This window comes from Rattus norvegicus, chromosome 7, assembly GCF_021556685.1.
Source record: "Rattus norvegicus strain SHRSP/BbbUtx chromosome 7, alternate assembly SHRSP_T2T, whole genome shotgun sequence".
Taxonomy (NCBI): domain Eukaryota; kingdom Metazoa; phylum Chordata; class Mammalia; order Rodentia; family Muridae; genus Rattus; species Rattus norvegicus.
The window spans coordinates 138,122,894-138,135,767 of NC_141540.1; the positions used below are offsets into that span (position 1 = coordinate 138,122,894).

The 12,874-nt window shown below is 48.6% G+C and overlaps 1 protein-coding gene across 18 annotated transcripts in view; it reads left to right on the top strand.

The window, feature by feature from the left end:
- The window catches only part of Pced1b (PC-esterase domain containing 1B), a 134,029-nt gene that overhangs the window by 110,391 nt on the left and 10,764 nt on the right, over nucleotides 1-12,874 (top strand). For 7 of the 18 annotated variants that reach the window (XM_087557559.1, XM_087557567.1, XM_087557573.1 and 4 more), the window contains exon 1: nucleotides 12,002-12,173. The gene's annotated coding sequence lies outside the window, so the exon portion shown is untranslated. Of the gene's footprint in view, nucleotides 1-357; nucleotides 494-12,001; nucleotides 12,174-12,387; nucleotides 12,459-12,874 lie in introns of those variants that run through there. The other 11 variants (XM_087557571.1, XM_087557570.1, XM_087557572.1 and 8 more) reach the window with 4 other exon arrangements.

The following is a 12,874-nucleotide window of genomic DNA, read 5'->3' on the forward strand; positions in this document are numbered from 1 at the left end:
GAGTGTGGGAAAGCCCTAATGGTCAGCAGGACCTTAATGAAGCCTATGGTCGAGGCCTCCGGGAGAGGAAAAAGGCCTTGGGACTGAAGGTGATGGGAGGGCTGAGTTAGGTTCGGCCTCTGTCCCACATGTGTAGAACAGACCGCGGTTCTGATCTGTATTGGCGTGCTCAGCCTCTTGGCTTGGCTGAGATGAACCAAGGAGCTGGCACCGGGGTTCATCCTGTGGTCCGGAGAAGAGCCAAGTTTGCACCTTATGAACTCCACCAAAGAGGAAGCCCCACCGCTGCCCCAGCGGCCCCAGAGCCGCACCACCCACTGCTAGCGAAGGAAGTGCTGACTCTTTTTCTCCCAACAGGGCCAGAATGACTCAGCAATGAGAATGAGGCTCTGCAGAGATCACCACCTTTTTCTCCTCTTGCCTTCCTTCCTCTTTCCTTTTCGGCGCCCAGCGATGGAGGGACTGGACAATAGGATCTTCCTTGCGCAGACACGTAAGTATGCGCCCCTCCCCACGACAGACATGCGCACACCAAGCACAGACCCCACCTTCAAAGAGCCTCAGACCTGCGATATCCACCGTGAAGCTCACACGAGACTAGCGGGGCCTCTTTCCATACAGAGCGATTTTAAGCGCCAGCAGACATTGTGGTCCAGGGCTGCAGGTTTCTTAGCCTACTTCCTCCTGTGGTCAATCAAATTCTGCAAGCAGTTTCTCCCTCAGACGTTGCCAGCTAACACTGCTCTCCAAACCCCCAAGGTTTAGTGGGGTTCATCCCCCCCCCCGGGAATGCAATCATAAGACAGCCTTAAATAAATGAGGTTTCCCAAGATTCTGATTCTGTGAGTCCACTATTCCTTCACGGATTTGTAAACCCACTACCCCTAGACACGTGCTGGCCCACGACATTCTGGAAACCACGGCAGTCACTGGCAATCGCTGGCGGCAGCCTCAGTTCCCCTCCAAATCAAAAGTCAAAACAGCCTCTTGTCTTTGCTCTGGTGTTTCCGTTTTTTTGTAGACATCACCCTGTGGGCATGGAATAGGGTTCAGTTTTCCTCCTAGGTACCACAGCAGGCCAGGCCTTGCAACTCGAGACAAACAGGGCCTGCTGAGAAATATTTTCCTCCACGGACACGTCTTCCTAATTTGTAGGTGGCACTCAAGGTAACAGTGGGTGTAAGACGTGTGGGGATCGTTCACAGGAAACGGCAGCTACAATAGTTGATTCTTTAAATCAGAGACACTGGAGGTAGAGTCATTCAGAATGACTGTTGCAGCCTGAAAGAATAGGGAGGTTCTGTGGGCTGAGACGGCAGGCCTCTTCAAAGGGGTGGCTCCCAGGTTGCCCAAAGGCCGGTATTTTCAGACACTATTGAGGCTCACACACAGTCACTCTGTGAAGGGCAGGGAAGTGGCAAGATGTGCGTCTTAGAACACAGACTGGAAGGGGGGGAGACAGGTGCCCGGCGCTTCCTGCTGTGAACCGAGGTAGAGGCAGTGGCCAGAGAAGTGGACTGGTTAGAACGGCTTGCGACACACTCTCCAGTGTGAGGTAGTTGGGAGGAAAAGAGCTAAGAGGAACTGGAAGCTTCTGGCTGGAGACAATCTGGTGGTGGTGGACGGAGGGCCTGGAAAGTGAGATCTTTCATTTAGAATGTGCTGTAAGTCAGGTCCTTGAAGATTCGGTGTTTGTAAGAAACATTTCTTTGTTCTTTGCTGCTTTTTTTTTTATCATGTATTTTGAAACACTGCTGCCAAGCACTGTGAGCAGGTGAGAGGCCCTGGGGGGGGGATGTTTATCTGCTAGGAGAAAGGAAGAATAGAATTCACCACACAACACAGAGCTGCCTCCTTCTTGCACAGAACCAGCTTCCCATTCCGGAGTTTAGCTGTGAATAGCATTTGAAAACGCTGGAGCCTTTTCTATAGAAAGACGGTGTTACCAGACTCTGACAATTTTGAAAATTACTGCATCTGTGAGGTTGCTGTGTGGGATCAGTAAGTTAGGGCTTAGCATTTTGGTTTTGGGAAAAACAAGGTTGCCGCTGGTAGGATTAATTAATAATGCCACTTAAAAGCACTGGGCTTTTTAATATTCCAACCGTTTAAAACTGTCAGTAGAGGGCCTGGATAGGACCAGACAGAAACAAAAGTTAAAAGTCTTGTTTTGTTTTGTTTTGTTTTGTTTTGTTTTTTAGACAGGGTTTCTCTGTGTAGCCCTGGCTGCCCTGGAACTCACTTAGTAGACAAGGCTGGGCTCGAACTCAGAGTTCTTCCTGCCTCTGCCTCCTGAGTCCAGGGAATAAAGGCGTGTGCTGCCTCTGCTTGGCTAGTAAAACATCACTTGTAAGAGAAAAGTTTAAAGTGCAAATTACGAACATGAAAAGTACTGGAATGTCCTCCATTAGCTCCCGCTGCCTGTGTCCTCCTGGGTGTTCTTTCAGGTCTAAGGATGAGGTGGTTTTGTTTTTGAGGTTTTGACACAGGGTCTCAAATGTACCTCTAGATTACCTGGAACTCATTACGAAGACAGGGCTGGCCTTGAGCTCCTGCCTGGCCTCTGACTCCTGGGTGCTGGGGTCAAAAGAGCGTGCCTCGACGACCCCTGGCTAGGATAAAGCTTCCAAGTTTGTGCCAGCCTTGGTGGACTGAGGAGGAGAGGCAGTGGTAACCCAGGAGTAGCCGATGAGCGCTACTAGCATGGGGAATGCTGAGAGCAATTCAAGGACCTGCGGGAAGGGCCTCAGGGAGAGGGGATGAGATGTGTAGGTTCTGATTGGCAGAATGAGAAAGAACCCTCCGACGTCAAATACAAATGAACCTCTCAGCTGTGCAGAAAACGGGACTCAGAACACACTGAGCTAGTGGCTTGGAGTCGCCCAACATTATCTACAGGTGAGGGGTGCCTTTCTAATATAGCGTGAGGCCTTTTTTCCTCAGGCACTGTTTAAGTATCCTTTGTGAAAAGGTTAACAAGCTTTTAAAAAACAACCAGCCACAGGAAGCCTGCTGCATGGTCTAAGCTCACTGCCGAGCCTAACTGGGGTGGGGAAGGCTGTTCACTCTCCCCGGCCGACATCATCCTTGCCCACCTGCAGTCTGTTCCTACAGGATGTTCTCAGGACAGCCCAGAGCTCTTCCCATGTCATAGTTAGGGTTTTACTGCTGTGAACAGACACCGTGACCAAGGCAACTCTTATAAGGACGACATTTCATTGGGGCTGGCTTAGACGTTCAGAGGTTCAGTTCATTATCATCAAGGCAGGAACATGGGAGCATCCAGGCAGGCATAGAGCAGGAGGAGCTGAGAGTTCTACATCTTCATCTGAAGGCTGCTAGGAGAATACTGACTTGCAGGCAGCTAGGGTGAGGGTCTTAAGCCCACACCAAGTGACACAACTACTCCAACAAGGCCACACCTCCTAATAGTGCCACTCCTTGGCCAGGCATATTCAAACCATCACAGCCCGTAACACAGGGTACTTACAAGCCTTTGTATTTTACCTGTGGCTAATCGTTCAAAGTATTATTTTATATATGAGGAAGGCCTCACTCCCAGTAGTTTAGAGCCAGAGGCCACAGGCAGAAGGGACCTAAGACACCAAGGAGAAGGGGCCAACGATCTGGGTTACACAAATCGCACTTCACTGGAGACTGAAGGGCACCGATGTCTTGAGCAGCCACAAGGCAAGAGGATCCTCACACTGTAAAACACAAGGTTGGTGCTCTCCATGCTGAGCTACGCAGAGGTAGGCCGTGGCCAACAGGAATGTATTGTTCTTTCTCAAAACATCAGTTAAGAACAATCTGGGCATCAGTGGTTGGCACACCACGCTCGGCTGACTGTCCTAACAACTTTGTTTGCTCTAAGCCTTGGGATATCTGCCTTGACTGCCCAGGAGGCAAACGGAGCCAAGCTGCCTGTAGCTGTGTGGAGCTGCACCCCGGCACACACCACTACCTGTAGCGAATCGGAAACTGGGCCGCTCATTCCACACAATCAATTTTTGACCCTGGAAATGGGTCTAGAAGAGTCAAGCACCCTGAGTCACATGGCTCATGAGATTAGGACTCTCTTGGCCTGCAAAACCCATGCAGACTTTGCACAAAGGGATTCCAAGACAGCCTGTGGGCAGTCGAGGCAGATCAACAGACTAGGATCTTGGGTCTCTTGTTTCATCCATTCTCACATCTCCTAAGTCCCTGCTGAACAACAGCCAAAGAGAAGTTGACAGATACTGGTTTAGTATAAGATTTAATTCTCTTGCTAAAGCAGAAGTCATGAGATGTTTTAATCCAGATCTCAAAGTTCGATTCATTTATGTACAGGCAAGATCTTACCATATGGTCCAGACTGGGTTAGAACTTGTGACCTTTTGGTCTGAGTCTCCAAGAACTAGGGTTGCAGATAGATGTCTGCCACCACACCTGGCTTCCAAAGTCTTCTGTTTTCTAAGAAAGATTTATTTGGCATGTCTGTGTGTACATGTGTACCCCTGTCTGTACATGCATATTTGTGTGCTTGCATTTGTGTGTGTGTGTGTGTGTGTGTGTGTGTGTGTGTGTGTGTGTGTGTGCATATAGGTGCCCAAGGTATCCAGAGTCATTGGATTTCCTCGAAGCTGGAGTTATGAGCTACCTGATGAGAGGACTGGGAACTGATTCTCTTTGAGAGTAGTGCACGATCTTAACCACTGTGGCATCATTTCTCCAGTCCTGTATAGGTGAACCGTTAATGCCCTATGTAGCCTGGCGGGTCATGGTTCTAGCCACCAGCAGAGCTCTCTGGATTCACAAATGAACACACACACACACACACACACACACACACACACACACACACACACACAGAGCATTATTTTTAATATGCCTTACTAGCTCAGTGGTTGGTACTTTCTGAACCTCCCCAGGACTAGCACAAACTCCCCTCCGGTATTTCTTGGTTAACACCTTTTAAAATCTATATTTCATTTTTTGTTACCCCAGACCCAATTGGGGAAGTGACTCCCTAGGGCCACTTTCTTGGGTTCTTACATGTCAGAGGGCTCTTAATTCTGATCTCTGTTTCCCCATCATGGCATGGTCTGTCCCTACCCCCCTTTCATGGTGGAATCCCTTCCTCCTTTCTCCTATATTTCTTGCCCAGGAATCCTAAAAGTCCCGCCTCTTTCACCCTGCCCAGCCATTGGCCGCTGGCTCTTTATCAATTCATCAAAAACCAGTTGGGGACAGGGTCCCTCATCCTTGGCTAGACATGCAGATTCCTGTGTGATTTTAGGAGTTGAATTAAAACAAAACATTAGAACCCATCCCCAACACAGTCTCCTCAAAATCCTTTTGTTACTGTTTTGTTTTTCTGAGACAGGGTCTCACTAAGTAGTCCAGGCTTTCAAACTCATGGAGACCCTCCTCCTTCAGCCCTCCGGGTTCTGGAATTGCCGACCTAGTGTACTACCATGTTAGGTTTAAATGTAAAGGAAGGTGGTGGTTGTTATACGTTACTGGGGATTGAACCCGGGGCTTCACACACATTCTACAGTGAGCTACAGCCCTTCCTCCTCACAATTCTTAATACAGTATTAGAGGAGATAGATTATTCTCTCTCTCTCTCTCTCTCTCTCTCTCTCTCTCTCTGTGTGTGTGTGTGTGTGTGTGTGTGTGTGTGTGTGTGTGTGTACATGCAGGTTTGGCTCGACTGACACTCACACTCATTATGTAGACCAGGCTGGCCTCAAGCTTTCAGCAACCCTCGTGGCTATGCTCCCCAGTGCTGAGTTAACTGAGATACAGCCGACTTACTCATATGTACTTGAAGGCACAGATCACCAGTTCTTAGAAGAGAAATAACCAAAACCATGCAGGGCATTATATCCATACAAGCAAAGAAGAAGAAGAAGAAGAAGAAGAAGAAGAAGAAGAAGAAGAAGAAGAAGAAGAAGAAGAAGAAGAAGAAAAAAAAGCCTGTTTTCTGATTTGCTAAATTCGGCCATCCCTTAAAGGTAGCCAGCCCAACGTAAGTCTGAACGCAGACACCGGTTGGTTGGCTGAAGTAAATGCATCTATACGTAAATATTGAAGGGGCTGCTTCCTGGCCCACTAAGAGCACTTGATTCCTAGAAGAGAAGGGGAAAAAAAAACGACTGTCCCTTCAAACAGAGAAGGTGGGAGAAGCAGATAAGCTTTAATTACTCCATGGCTGGATCTAATAAAGTGCTGTTGATATCGAACACTACTGGGCAGGGTCCAGAACATTTGCCAAGCATCCGTGAGACTCTAAGTCCAATATCCAACGCCACCGAAAAGGGAGGGAAGGAAGCACTCACCTTACATTAAAAATATCTTCTACTATCTAATGAAAGTATTGGTTTTATGTGCTTGGTTCCGAGTAGGCCATGACTTTAAGCAGATTGTTATTTTTAATATCAGTCTACATGAGTGGAGATCAAAAGGCAAAGCCCACAGCTGGGAAGGTGGCACAGCAGTTAGGAGTGCACACGGCTGTGGCAGGAACCTGAGTTGGGTCTCCAGTGCCTCTGTCACACGGCTCCTGTAACTCAAGCACCAGGGGTCTGATAGCCTCCTCTGGCCTCTGCAGGCACCTGCACTCCTGTGCAAAGACACATACCTCCACTCACATATGGTGATGATGATGATGATGATGATGATGATGATGATGATGATGATAATAATAATAATAATAATAATAATAATAATAATAATAATAATAAATCCTCTAAAATCCCAGCAGAGGCAGGCGGAGGCCAGTCTAGTCAACATGTGGAGACTTATCTCAGAACAAACAAATGGCCGAGGTACCACTCCTTTATTCCCAAAGCTCAGGAGGCAAAGGCAAGTGGATCTCTGTGAGTTCAAGGCCAGCCTGATCTACATACAGGGTTCCAGGACAGATACATGGTGAGGCCCCATCTCGCAGAGAAGGTTGAGCTCCAGTCTTGGTTAAGTATGGCCCCTGCGCCTGCTCTATGTCATCACCCACCGCTGAGGTAGACTGGAGGAAAACCTAAGAACTCAACCCAGCGGTTTCAGAGAGGGATCTCTACATGTCGATTGGCAGGTACGGCCAGTCTCTTCCTCATCCAGGGGGAGGGTTCCACCCTCTGCTTCTTGCAGCTGCACACACACACACACACACACACACACACACACACACACACACATGCAAACACACACGCATGCGCACACACACTCATGCATGAACACACAGACACACACTTTGATATCCTGTCCCTTTACCAGGGCAAAGACTTGACTGTGACAACCTTCCTCTTCTTTGTATCATCTTTCCCCTGTTTATTGTGGCTGTGTGTGTGTGAGTGTGTGTGTGTGTGTGTGTGTGAGAGAGAGGGGGGGGTACAGGGAGAGGGAGAGAGAGAGGAGAGAGGGAGAGGGAGAGAGAGAGACAGAGAGAGAGAGGAGAGAGAGGGAGGGAGAGAGAGAGACAGAGACAGACAGAGAGAGAGAGGAGAGAGAGGGAGAGGGAGAGAGAAAGAGGGAGAGAGAGAGACAGAGACAGACAGAGAGAGAGAGGAGAGAGAGGAGAGAGAGAGGAGAGAGAGAGGAGAGAAAGAGAGAGAGGGAGAGAGAGGGAGAGAGAGAGGAGAGAGAGAGGGAGAGAGAGAGGGAGAGAGAGAGGGAGAGAGAGAGAGGGAGAGGGAGAGAGAGAGGGAGAGAGAGAGAGGAGAGAGAGAGGGAGAGAGGGGGGTGGGGAGGAGAGAGAGAGATCTTCTCTGGACACAGTGTACCAGGTTTATTTTCTCACTCAGTTGCACTCCCGTAGTGGAGATCATCACCACTGTTTTACAAATGAAAGAGCAGACTCTGGGCACTGCTGTGGAAGCAAATGTAATTCTATTCCATTGTCCCCAGAGCCAGAGGTCTCAGGTTCACTTATCCCACACCGTTGCTTTCCCCTCTGTCCACACCACCAGTGGACATGCAGTCACCCAGTAACTTGTGAGCTTCAGTCTCAGAGCTCTCCACAGTGGAGGACACAGACCCCAGACCAGGGTCAGTCACATGTCCAAATGCGCTCTAAGGCCAGGCTGTTTGGCCACAGGACAACTTGGTCTGCCTCTTGCTCCAGGCCACTTGCCCGACCGGCTTTACCACTGAACGGTATCGTCAGCCCGGGACCTTTGACTTTTTCACTCGGCCGTAGAAAAGAACTTCAAGGCAGGATGGTATGAAGTAAAGTTGAAGTTTATTAAAAGACAATTTTTTAACGTGGATTTTTAGCATAGGCACCATTACCAACTCAGCCGTGTCTCCAACATCTTTATCGTCTTCACGGTGGCTGTGTACAAGATCTGTGGGGTTTTTGGGGGGTCGAGTTGCTCAAAGAGTAGAACACACAACAAGGCACAAGAGGACTTCCTTCCATAAGGAAACTTGTAATGTTTATGTATGAGTATTATGTTCAGACTTAGGAACGAGGGTAAAGGGTTTATACACACAACCCAATTCTAACAGGCACCTCAGCTGTCGGGAAGCACAGTTTATCGCCTCTGACTTACGTGTCTCAGGCAAACACACTTCAGTCACCTCTGACGACAAGGCAACGTTGGCTTTGTCGGTGATTCCCAGAGTTCCTTTGCTTTCTATCCTGACTTGAGAACATAGAGTCTCTTCAGCTATGGGATATCTGTATAGAATGTTTCTGACAACGTTGGTAGTGCTGCTTCTAGAGGGGAAGAGACTTGGGAACATATTCTTCTCATGTCTCTATCTCTGTCTCTCTCTCTCTCTGTGTGTGTGTGTGTGTGTGTGTCTCCCCCTTCCTCTCTCCCGCCCTCCCTCTTATGTAATTCAGGCTCACTTCAAACTCACACATATAGTCAAGAATGACCTTGAGTTCCTTCCTTCCTTCCTTCCTTCCTTCCTTCCTTCCTTCCTTCCTTTATTATTTTGGTAGATGTATTTATTGTATGTGAGTACACTGTCTCTATGTTCAGACACTCCAGAAGAGGGCATCAGATCCCATTACAGAGGGCTGTGAGCCACCATGTGATTGCTGGGATTTGAACTCAGGACCTCCGGGAGAGCAGTCAGTGCTCTTCACCACTGAGCCATCTCCCCAGCCCAACCTTGAGTTTCTGATCCTCCTGCCTGCACCCTATCTCGGTGACTGCAGGCAAACGGTACCTTCCCCAGTCAGGTTATGTGGGGAACAGAACTCGTAGCTGTGTGCACAGTAGAACTCGTAGCATTATGAATAGTAGGCAAGGCCTGTACCAAGTGAAACACCCCACGGCCCTTTGTATTCTTTCTAAAACTAAAGAAAATACTTTTTGGTTTGTTCATTCGTTTAGGGTTTTGCAAGACAGGGTTTCTCCGTGTAGCCCTGGGTGTCCAGGAGCTCTCTTTATAGTCCAGGCTGGCCGTGGACTCAGATCAGCCTGCCTTTGCCTCCCACGTGCTGGGATCAAAGGCACGTGCCGCCACACCTGGTATAAACAAAATAATTTAAGAATGACAGTACTAGCTACGTACCCCACATGATAGCAAAGATGACCGCCGTGCAGATGGACGGACAGACTCCAAAGTGCCTGTCCTCCTCCATCATGGCGTCAAGTCATTTCGTCCCTGCACAGCCTCAGTCTCACCATTTGCAAACTGTAGGTGACAAGAGCGTGCCTCCTGTCATGGAGAGAGAGCATTTTAGGGGTGGGTAAGGACAAGAAGCCAGGTCAGCCATGCTGGCTGATGGCATGCATTATAACGGACGCCAGAAGGGAGACGTTTAAATTCAAAGATTACAAACATGACCGCTGTTTGCGTTCTCTACTTCTCCTGGTGATTACAGAAAACCTGGTGCCCTCCCCATCTGGTTCTCAGAGCACACAGACCTTGGCAACGTTTGCACCTTGTGTGCAGAACCCTTGACCAGGTCAGGGCAGAGTCCCTCAAGTTACCTAAGACACTGTTCTGAATTTACGGGCTCCAGACTGAGGGCCCGTCTGGAGACACTGTAATGAGCGTATTAAAATTCATTAAAACACAGAAAACAATTTGGTCAAGACGAGGAAAATAACTTAGGCACGATGAGAACAGCACAGAAGGTACAGGATTAAACTTTAAGGCACATGTGGGCTGGTGGAGGGGATGAAATGTTTTCAAGAAACGCCAATGAGCCCATTTCGTAGCCTAGCCTACGGCAGACCGAGGTAGCAGAAAAAGCAGGGCCTGAAGCAGAGCCTGCAGGGGGAGTTCAGGACTGTACTGGGATCCTTTGTTGTTTGTGCTGAAGACAGGGTCTCGGTTTATAGCCCAGGTTGGCCCGTGTGGTGAGAATTTTGGGTTTGCTTTTTAAACACAGAACTATTATAAGAATACGTTTTCATTTTAATCCCAGGTGTGGGACGTGGGGGCTGCTTCAGACTGTCCACAGCAGCGTGGTTTTGACAGCTGAAGATGGTTTTTTTTGTTCGTTTGTTTTGCCAGTGTGTGACTTTTGGGATTCTAGGGACTTTTCATTGGATATATAAATGCCAGGGCCCCGGTAGAAGGGCTGGTTGGCCGGCGGTTGGATGCTGCTGGTTGTGGTTTGTTACGTAGTTATATACAAAGAGAGGGAAAGAAGAAAATAGATACACTGACGGAGATCAAGCTTACTCCAAGGAACTCAGTGCCCCTAACCCACAGGAAGTAGTCTACGGATATTGTAGGTCCCCTTCCCCTTCACCCCTTTTTCTCTCCTGCCTAGTGTTCCGGGGTTGAAAGGGTGGAAGAGGGCTAGAGAGAAGGGTAGAAGAAAAAGGAACCCACAAAGTAGCCAAAAGTCTGATTCCAGGCCTGGGCTTTGTGGAGATCCTGCTGCTACCCTCCCGGGAGCTGGGGTTGTGACCTCAGGCCACTACACCTGGCCTCACGCAGAGCGTTTCTTCTTTCATTTTGTCTACTGTTTATTGTAATGGAAGTTGGAAGCTGGAGCTCTGAGGGAGAGGGGGCAGGGCCTGTTTTACACATACACACACACACACACACACACACACACACACACACACACACACACAGAGTAGTCTCCATTCTAACGCTGCTTACTCTTAAGTGTTTAGAACACCTATGAGTCACTATTTTTTTTTTTTTTTGGTTCTTTTTTCCGGAGCTGGGGACCGAACCCAGGGCCTTGCGCTTCCTAGGCAAGCGCTCTACCACTGAGCTAAATCCCCAACCCCCGAGTCACTATTTTTAAAAAAAGCTGGGTTTTTTCTTGTTTTTGTTTTTGTTTTTTTTTTAAGATTCTCTTCTCCTAGGTTTTGATTTTTTTTCTGATTCATTTCCTCCTTCTTTCATCTCGGTATTTGTAGGAGAGTCCCTCCCCCAAATGAGATCATCCCAACCAGAACCCAAGGCTACTGCTTATCTGTTGAATCAGAGGTCCTTTTCTTTCTGAGCAGTTGACAGTTTCCAGTGGGAGTCTGGGAGAGGGAGCCGAAGGGACCTGGCTGGCTCTGACCTTAAAGGCATTTACCTGGTTCCTCCTCTCAGCTCCGCCTTTTTCTGGGCCGCCTTGGGCCCATATTCCGAATCCCAGCTGTGGAGGGGCTGGGCTCCCACCTACTGGGCTGCGTGCACACCGAGGGGGATGCTGGGAGGCTGGGTTATAAGCAGAGCCCCTCCTCCCCCAACACAGGATCATGGCTACTAAACAGAAAAATTCGGGGAGAAATCCCTCTTATCTCCCCAAATCTCTTCCCCCAACTTCTCCTCCCCACGCCTAACTCTTTCTACCTCGCATAACAGCGGACTAGTCAAAAAACCGAGGGACCAAACTCTTACAGAACAGGAAGGGTCACATTCAAATTACTGAGAAAGGCTACATGAAAATGAATTCAGAGCCAAACCACCACATCAGGTTTCATCCGCGTTAAGGCGCAGTCTTAAACTTCGGTCATCCTTCTTCCTAAAGCAAGAGAGCAAAGGCTGTGTATATCCTGTCATAAGCCCCAGAGGCCACCGGAAATGGCATCACCTCCCCAGACACTGGCTTGTGAAAGTTGCAGCACCCAGCCCTGAACTTACTTACCCCGAAGACGAGTCTGGCCCACTCTGATATACAGCCAGGGAAGGACTCTATCTAGGGAAGGATCTAGAATCAACAGGGAGACACCTATTTTTTTTTTAAAAAGAGTCACCCGTGGTTTCAGTAAGTAAGTACTTTCTGTTTTCTTTCTTTCTTTTTTTTTTCTTTTGCTAATGGGTCTCTCATAGCCCAGGCTGTCCTCCTCCTCCTCCCTACCTAACTGAGAAAGACCTTGTGAGACTCCAGAGCCCTGCTTCCCGGTTCCTTTTAAATATACATTTACATTTTCTGACCATCTTTTCTCAGACCCCCTACTACTGTAAGGAGTCACTGGGCAGGTTGGGGGGATGGGGAACTCCAGCCACCAGACTTGGTGGCACCAAAAGGACAAGCTGTGGTGTGGTCTGCACTGGTAAACAATTAAACTTCTTTTTTAAAAGAAAGAAAGGGGGGGAGAGAGAGAGAGAGAGAGAGAGAGAGAGAGAGAGAGAGAGAGAGAGAGAGAGAGAGAGAAGGTTACAGGAAAACAGCCGATTCGGTGTTGAAGGAAAGGGAGGTGCAGCGTGTATTTATTGTCTATGCAATCTTCTCTGTTGTGGTTGACCGCAGAGGCCTGGCCCTCCAACCCGGCTTTCCAAGCCCGGTGTCTGTGAAGCAGGAGGCGGGAGGGGGCTCACTCCATCTTCCACCTTGATTTTTGAATGTTGTAAATGGAGAAAATGAAAAGTGCCTGTTTCTTAGGCTTCTTGAGAGGCTAAGCGAGTAAAACACTTAAAGGTGGACTCAGGAGCTAAAGCAATGTTACCCGATTGGTGTGGCTAAACCATC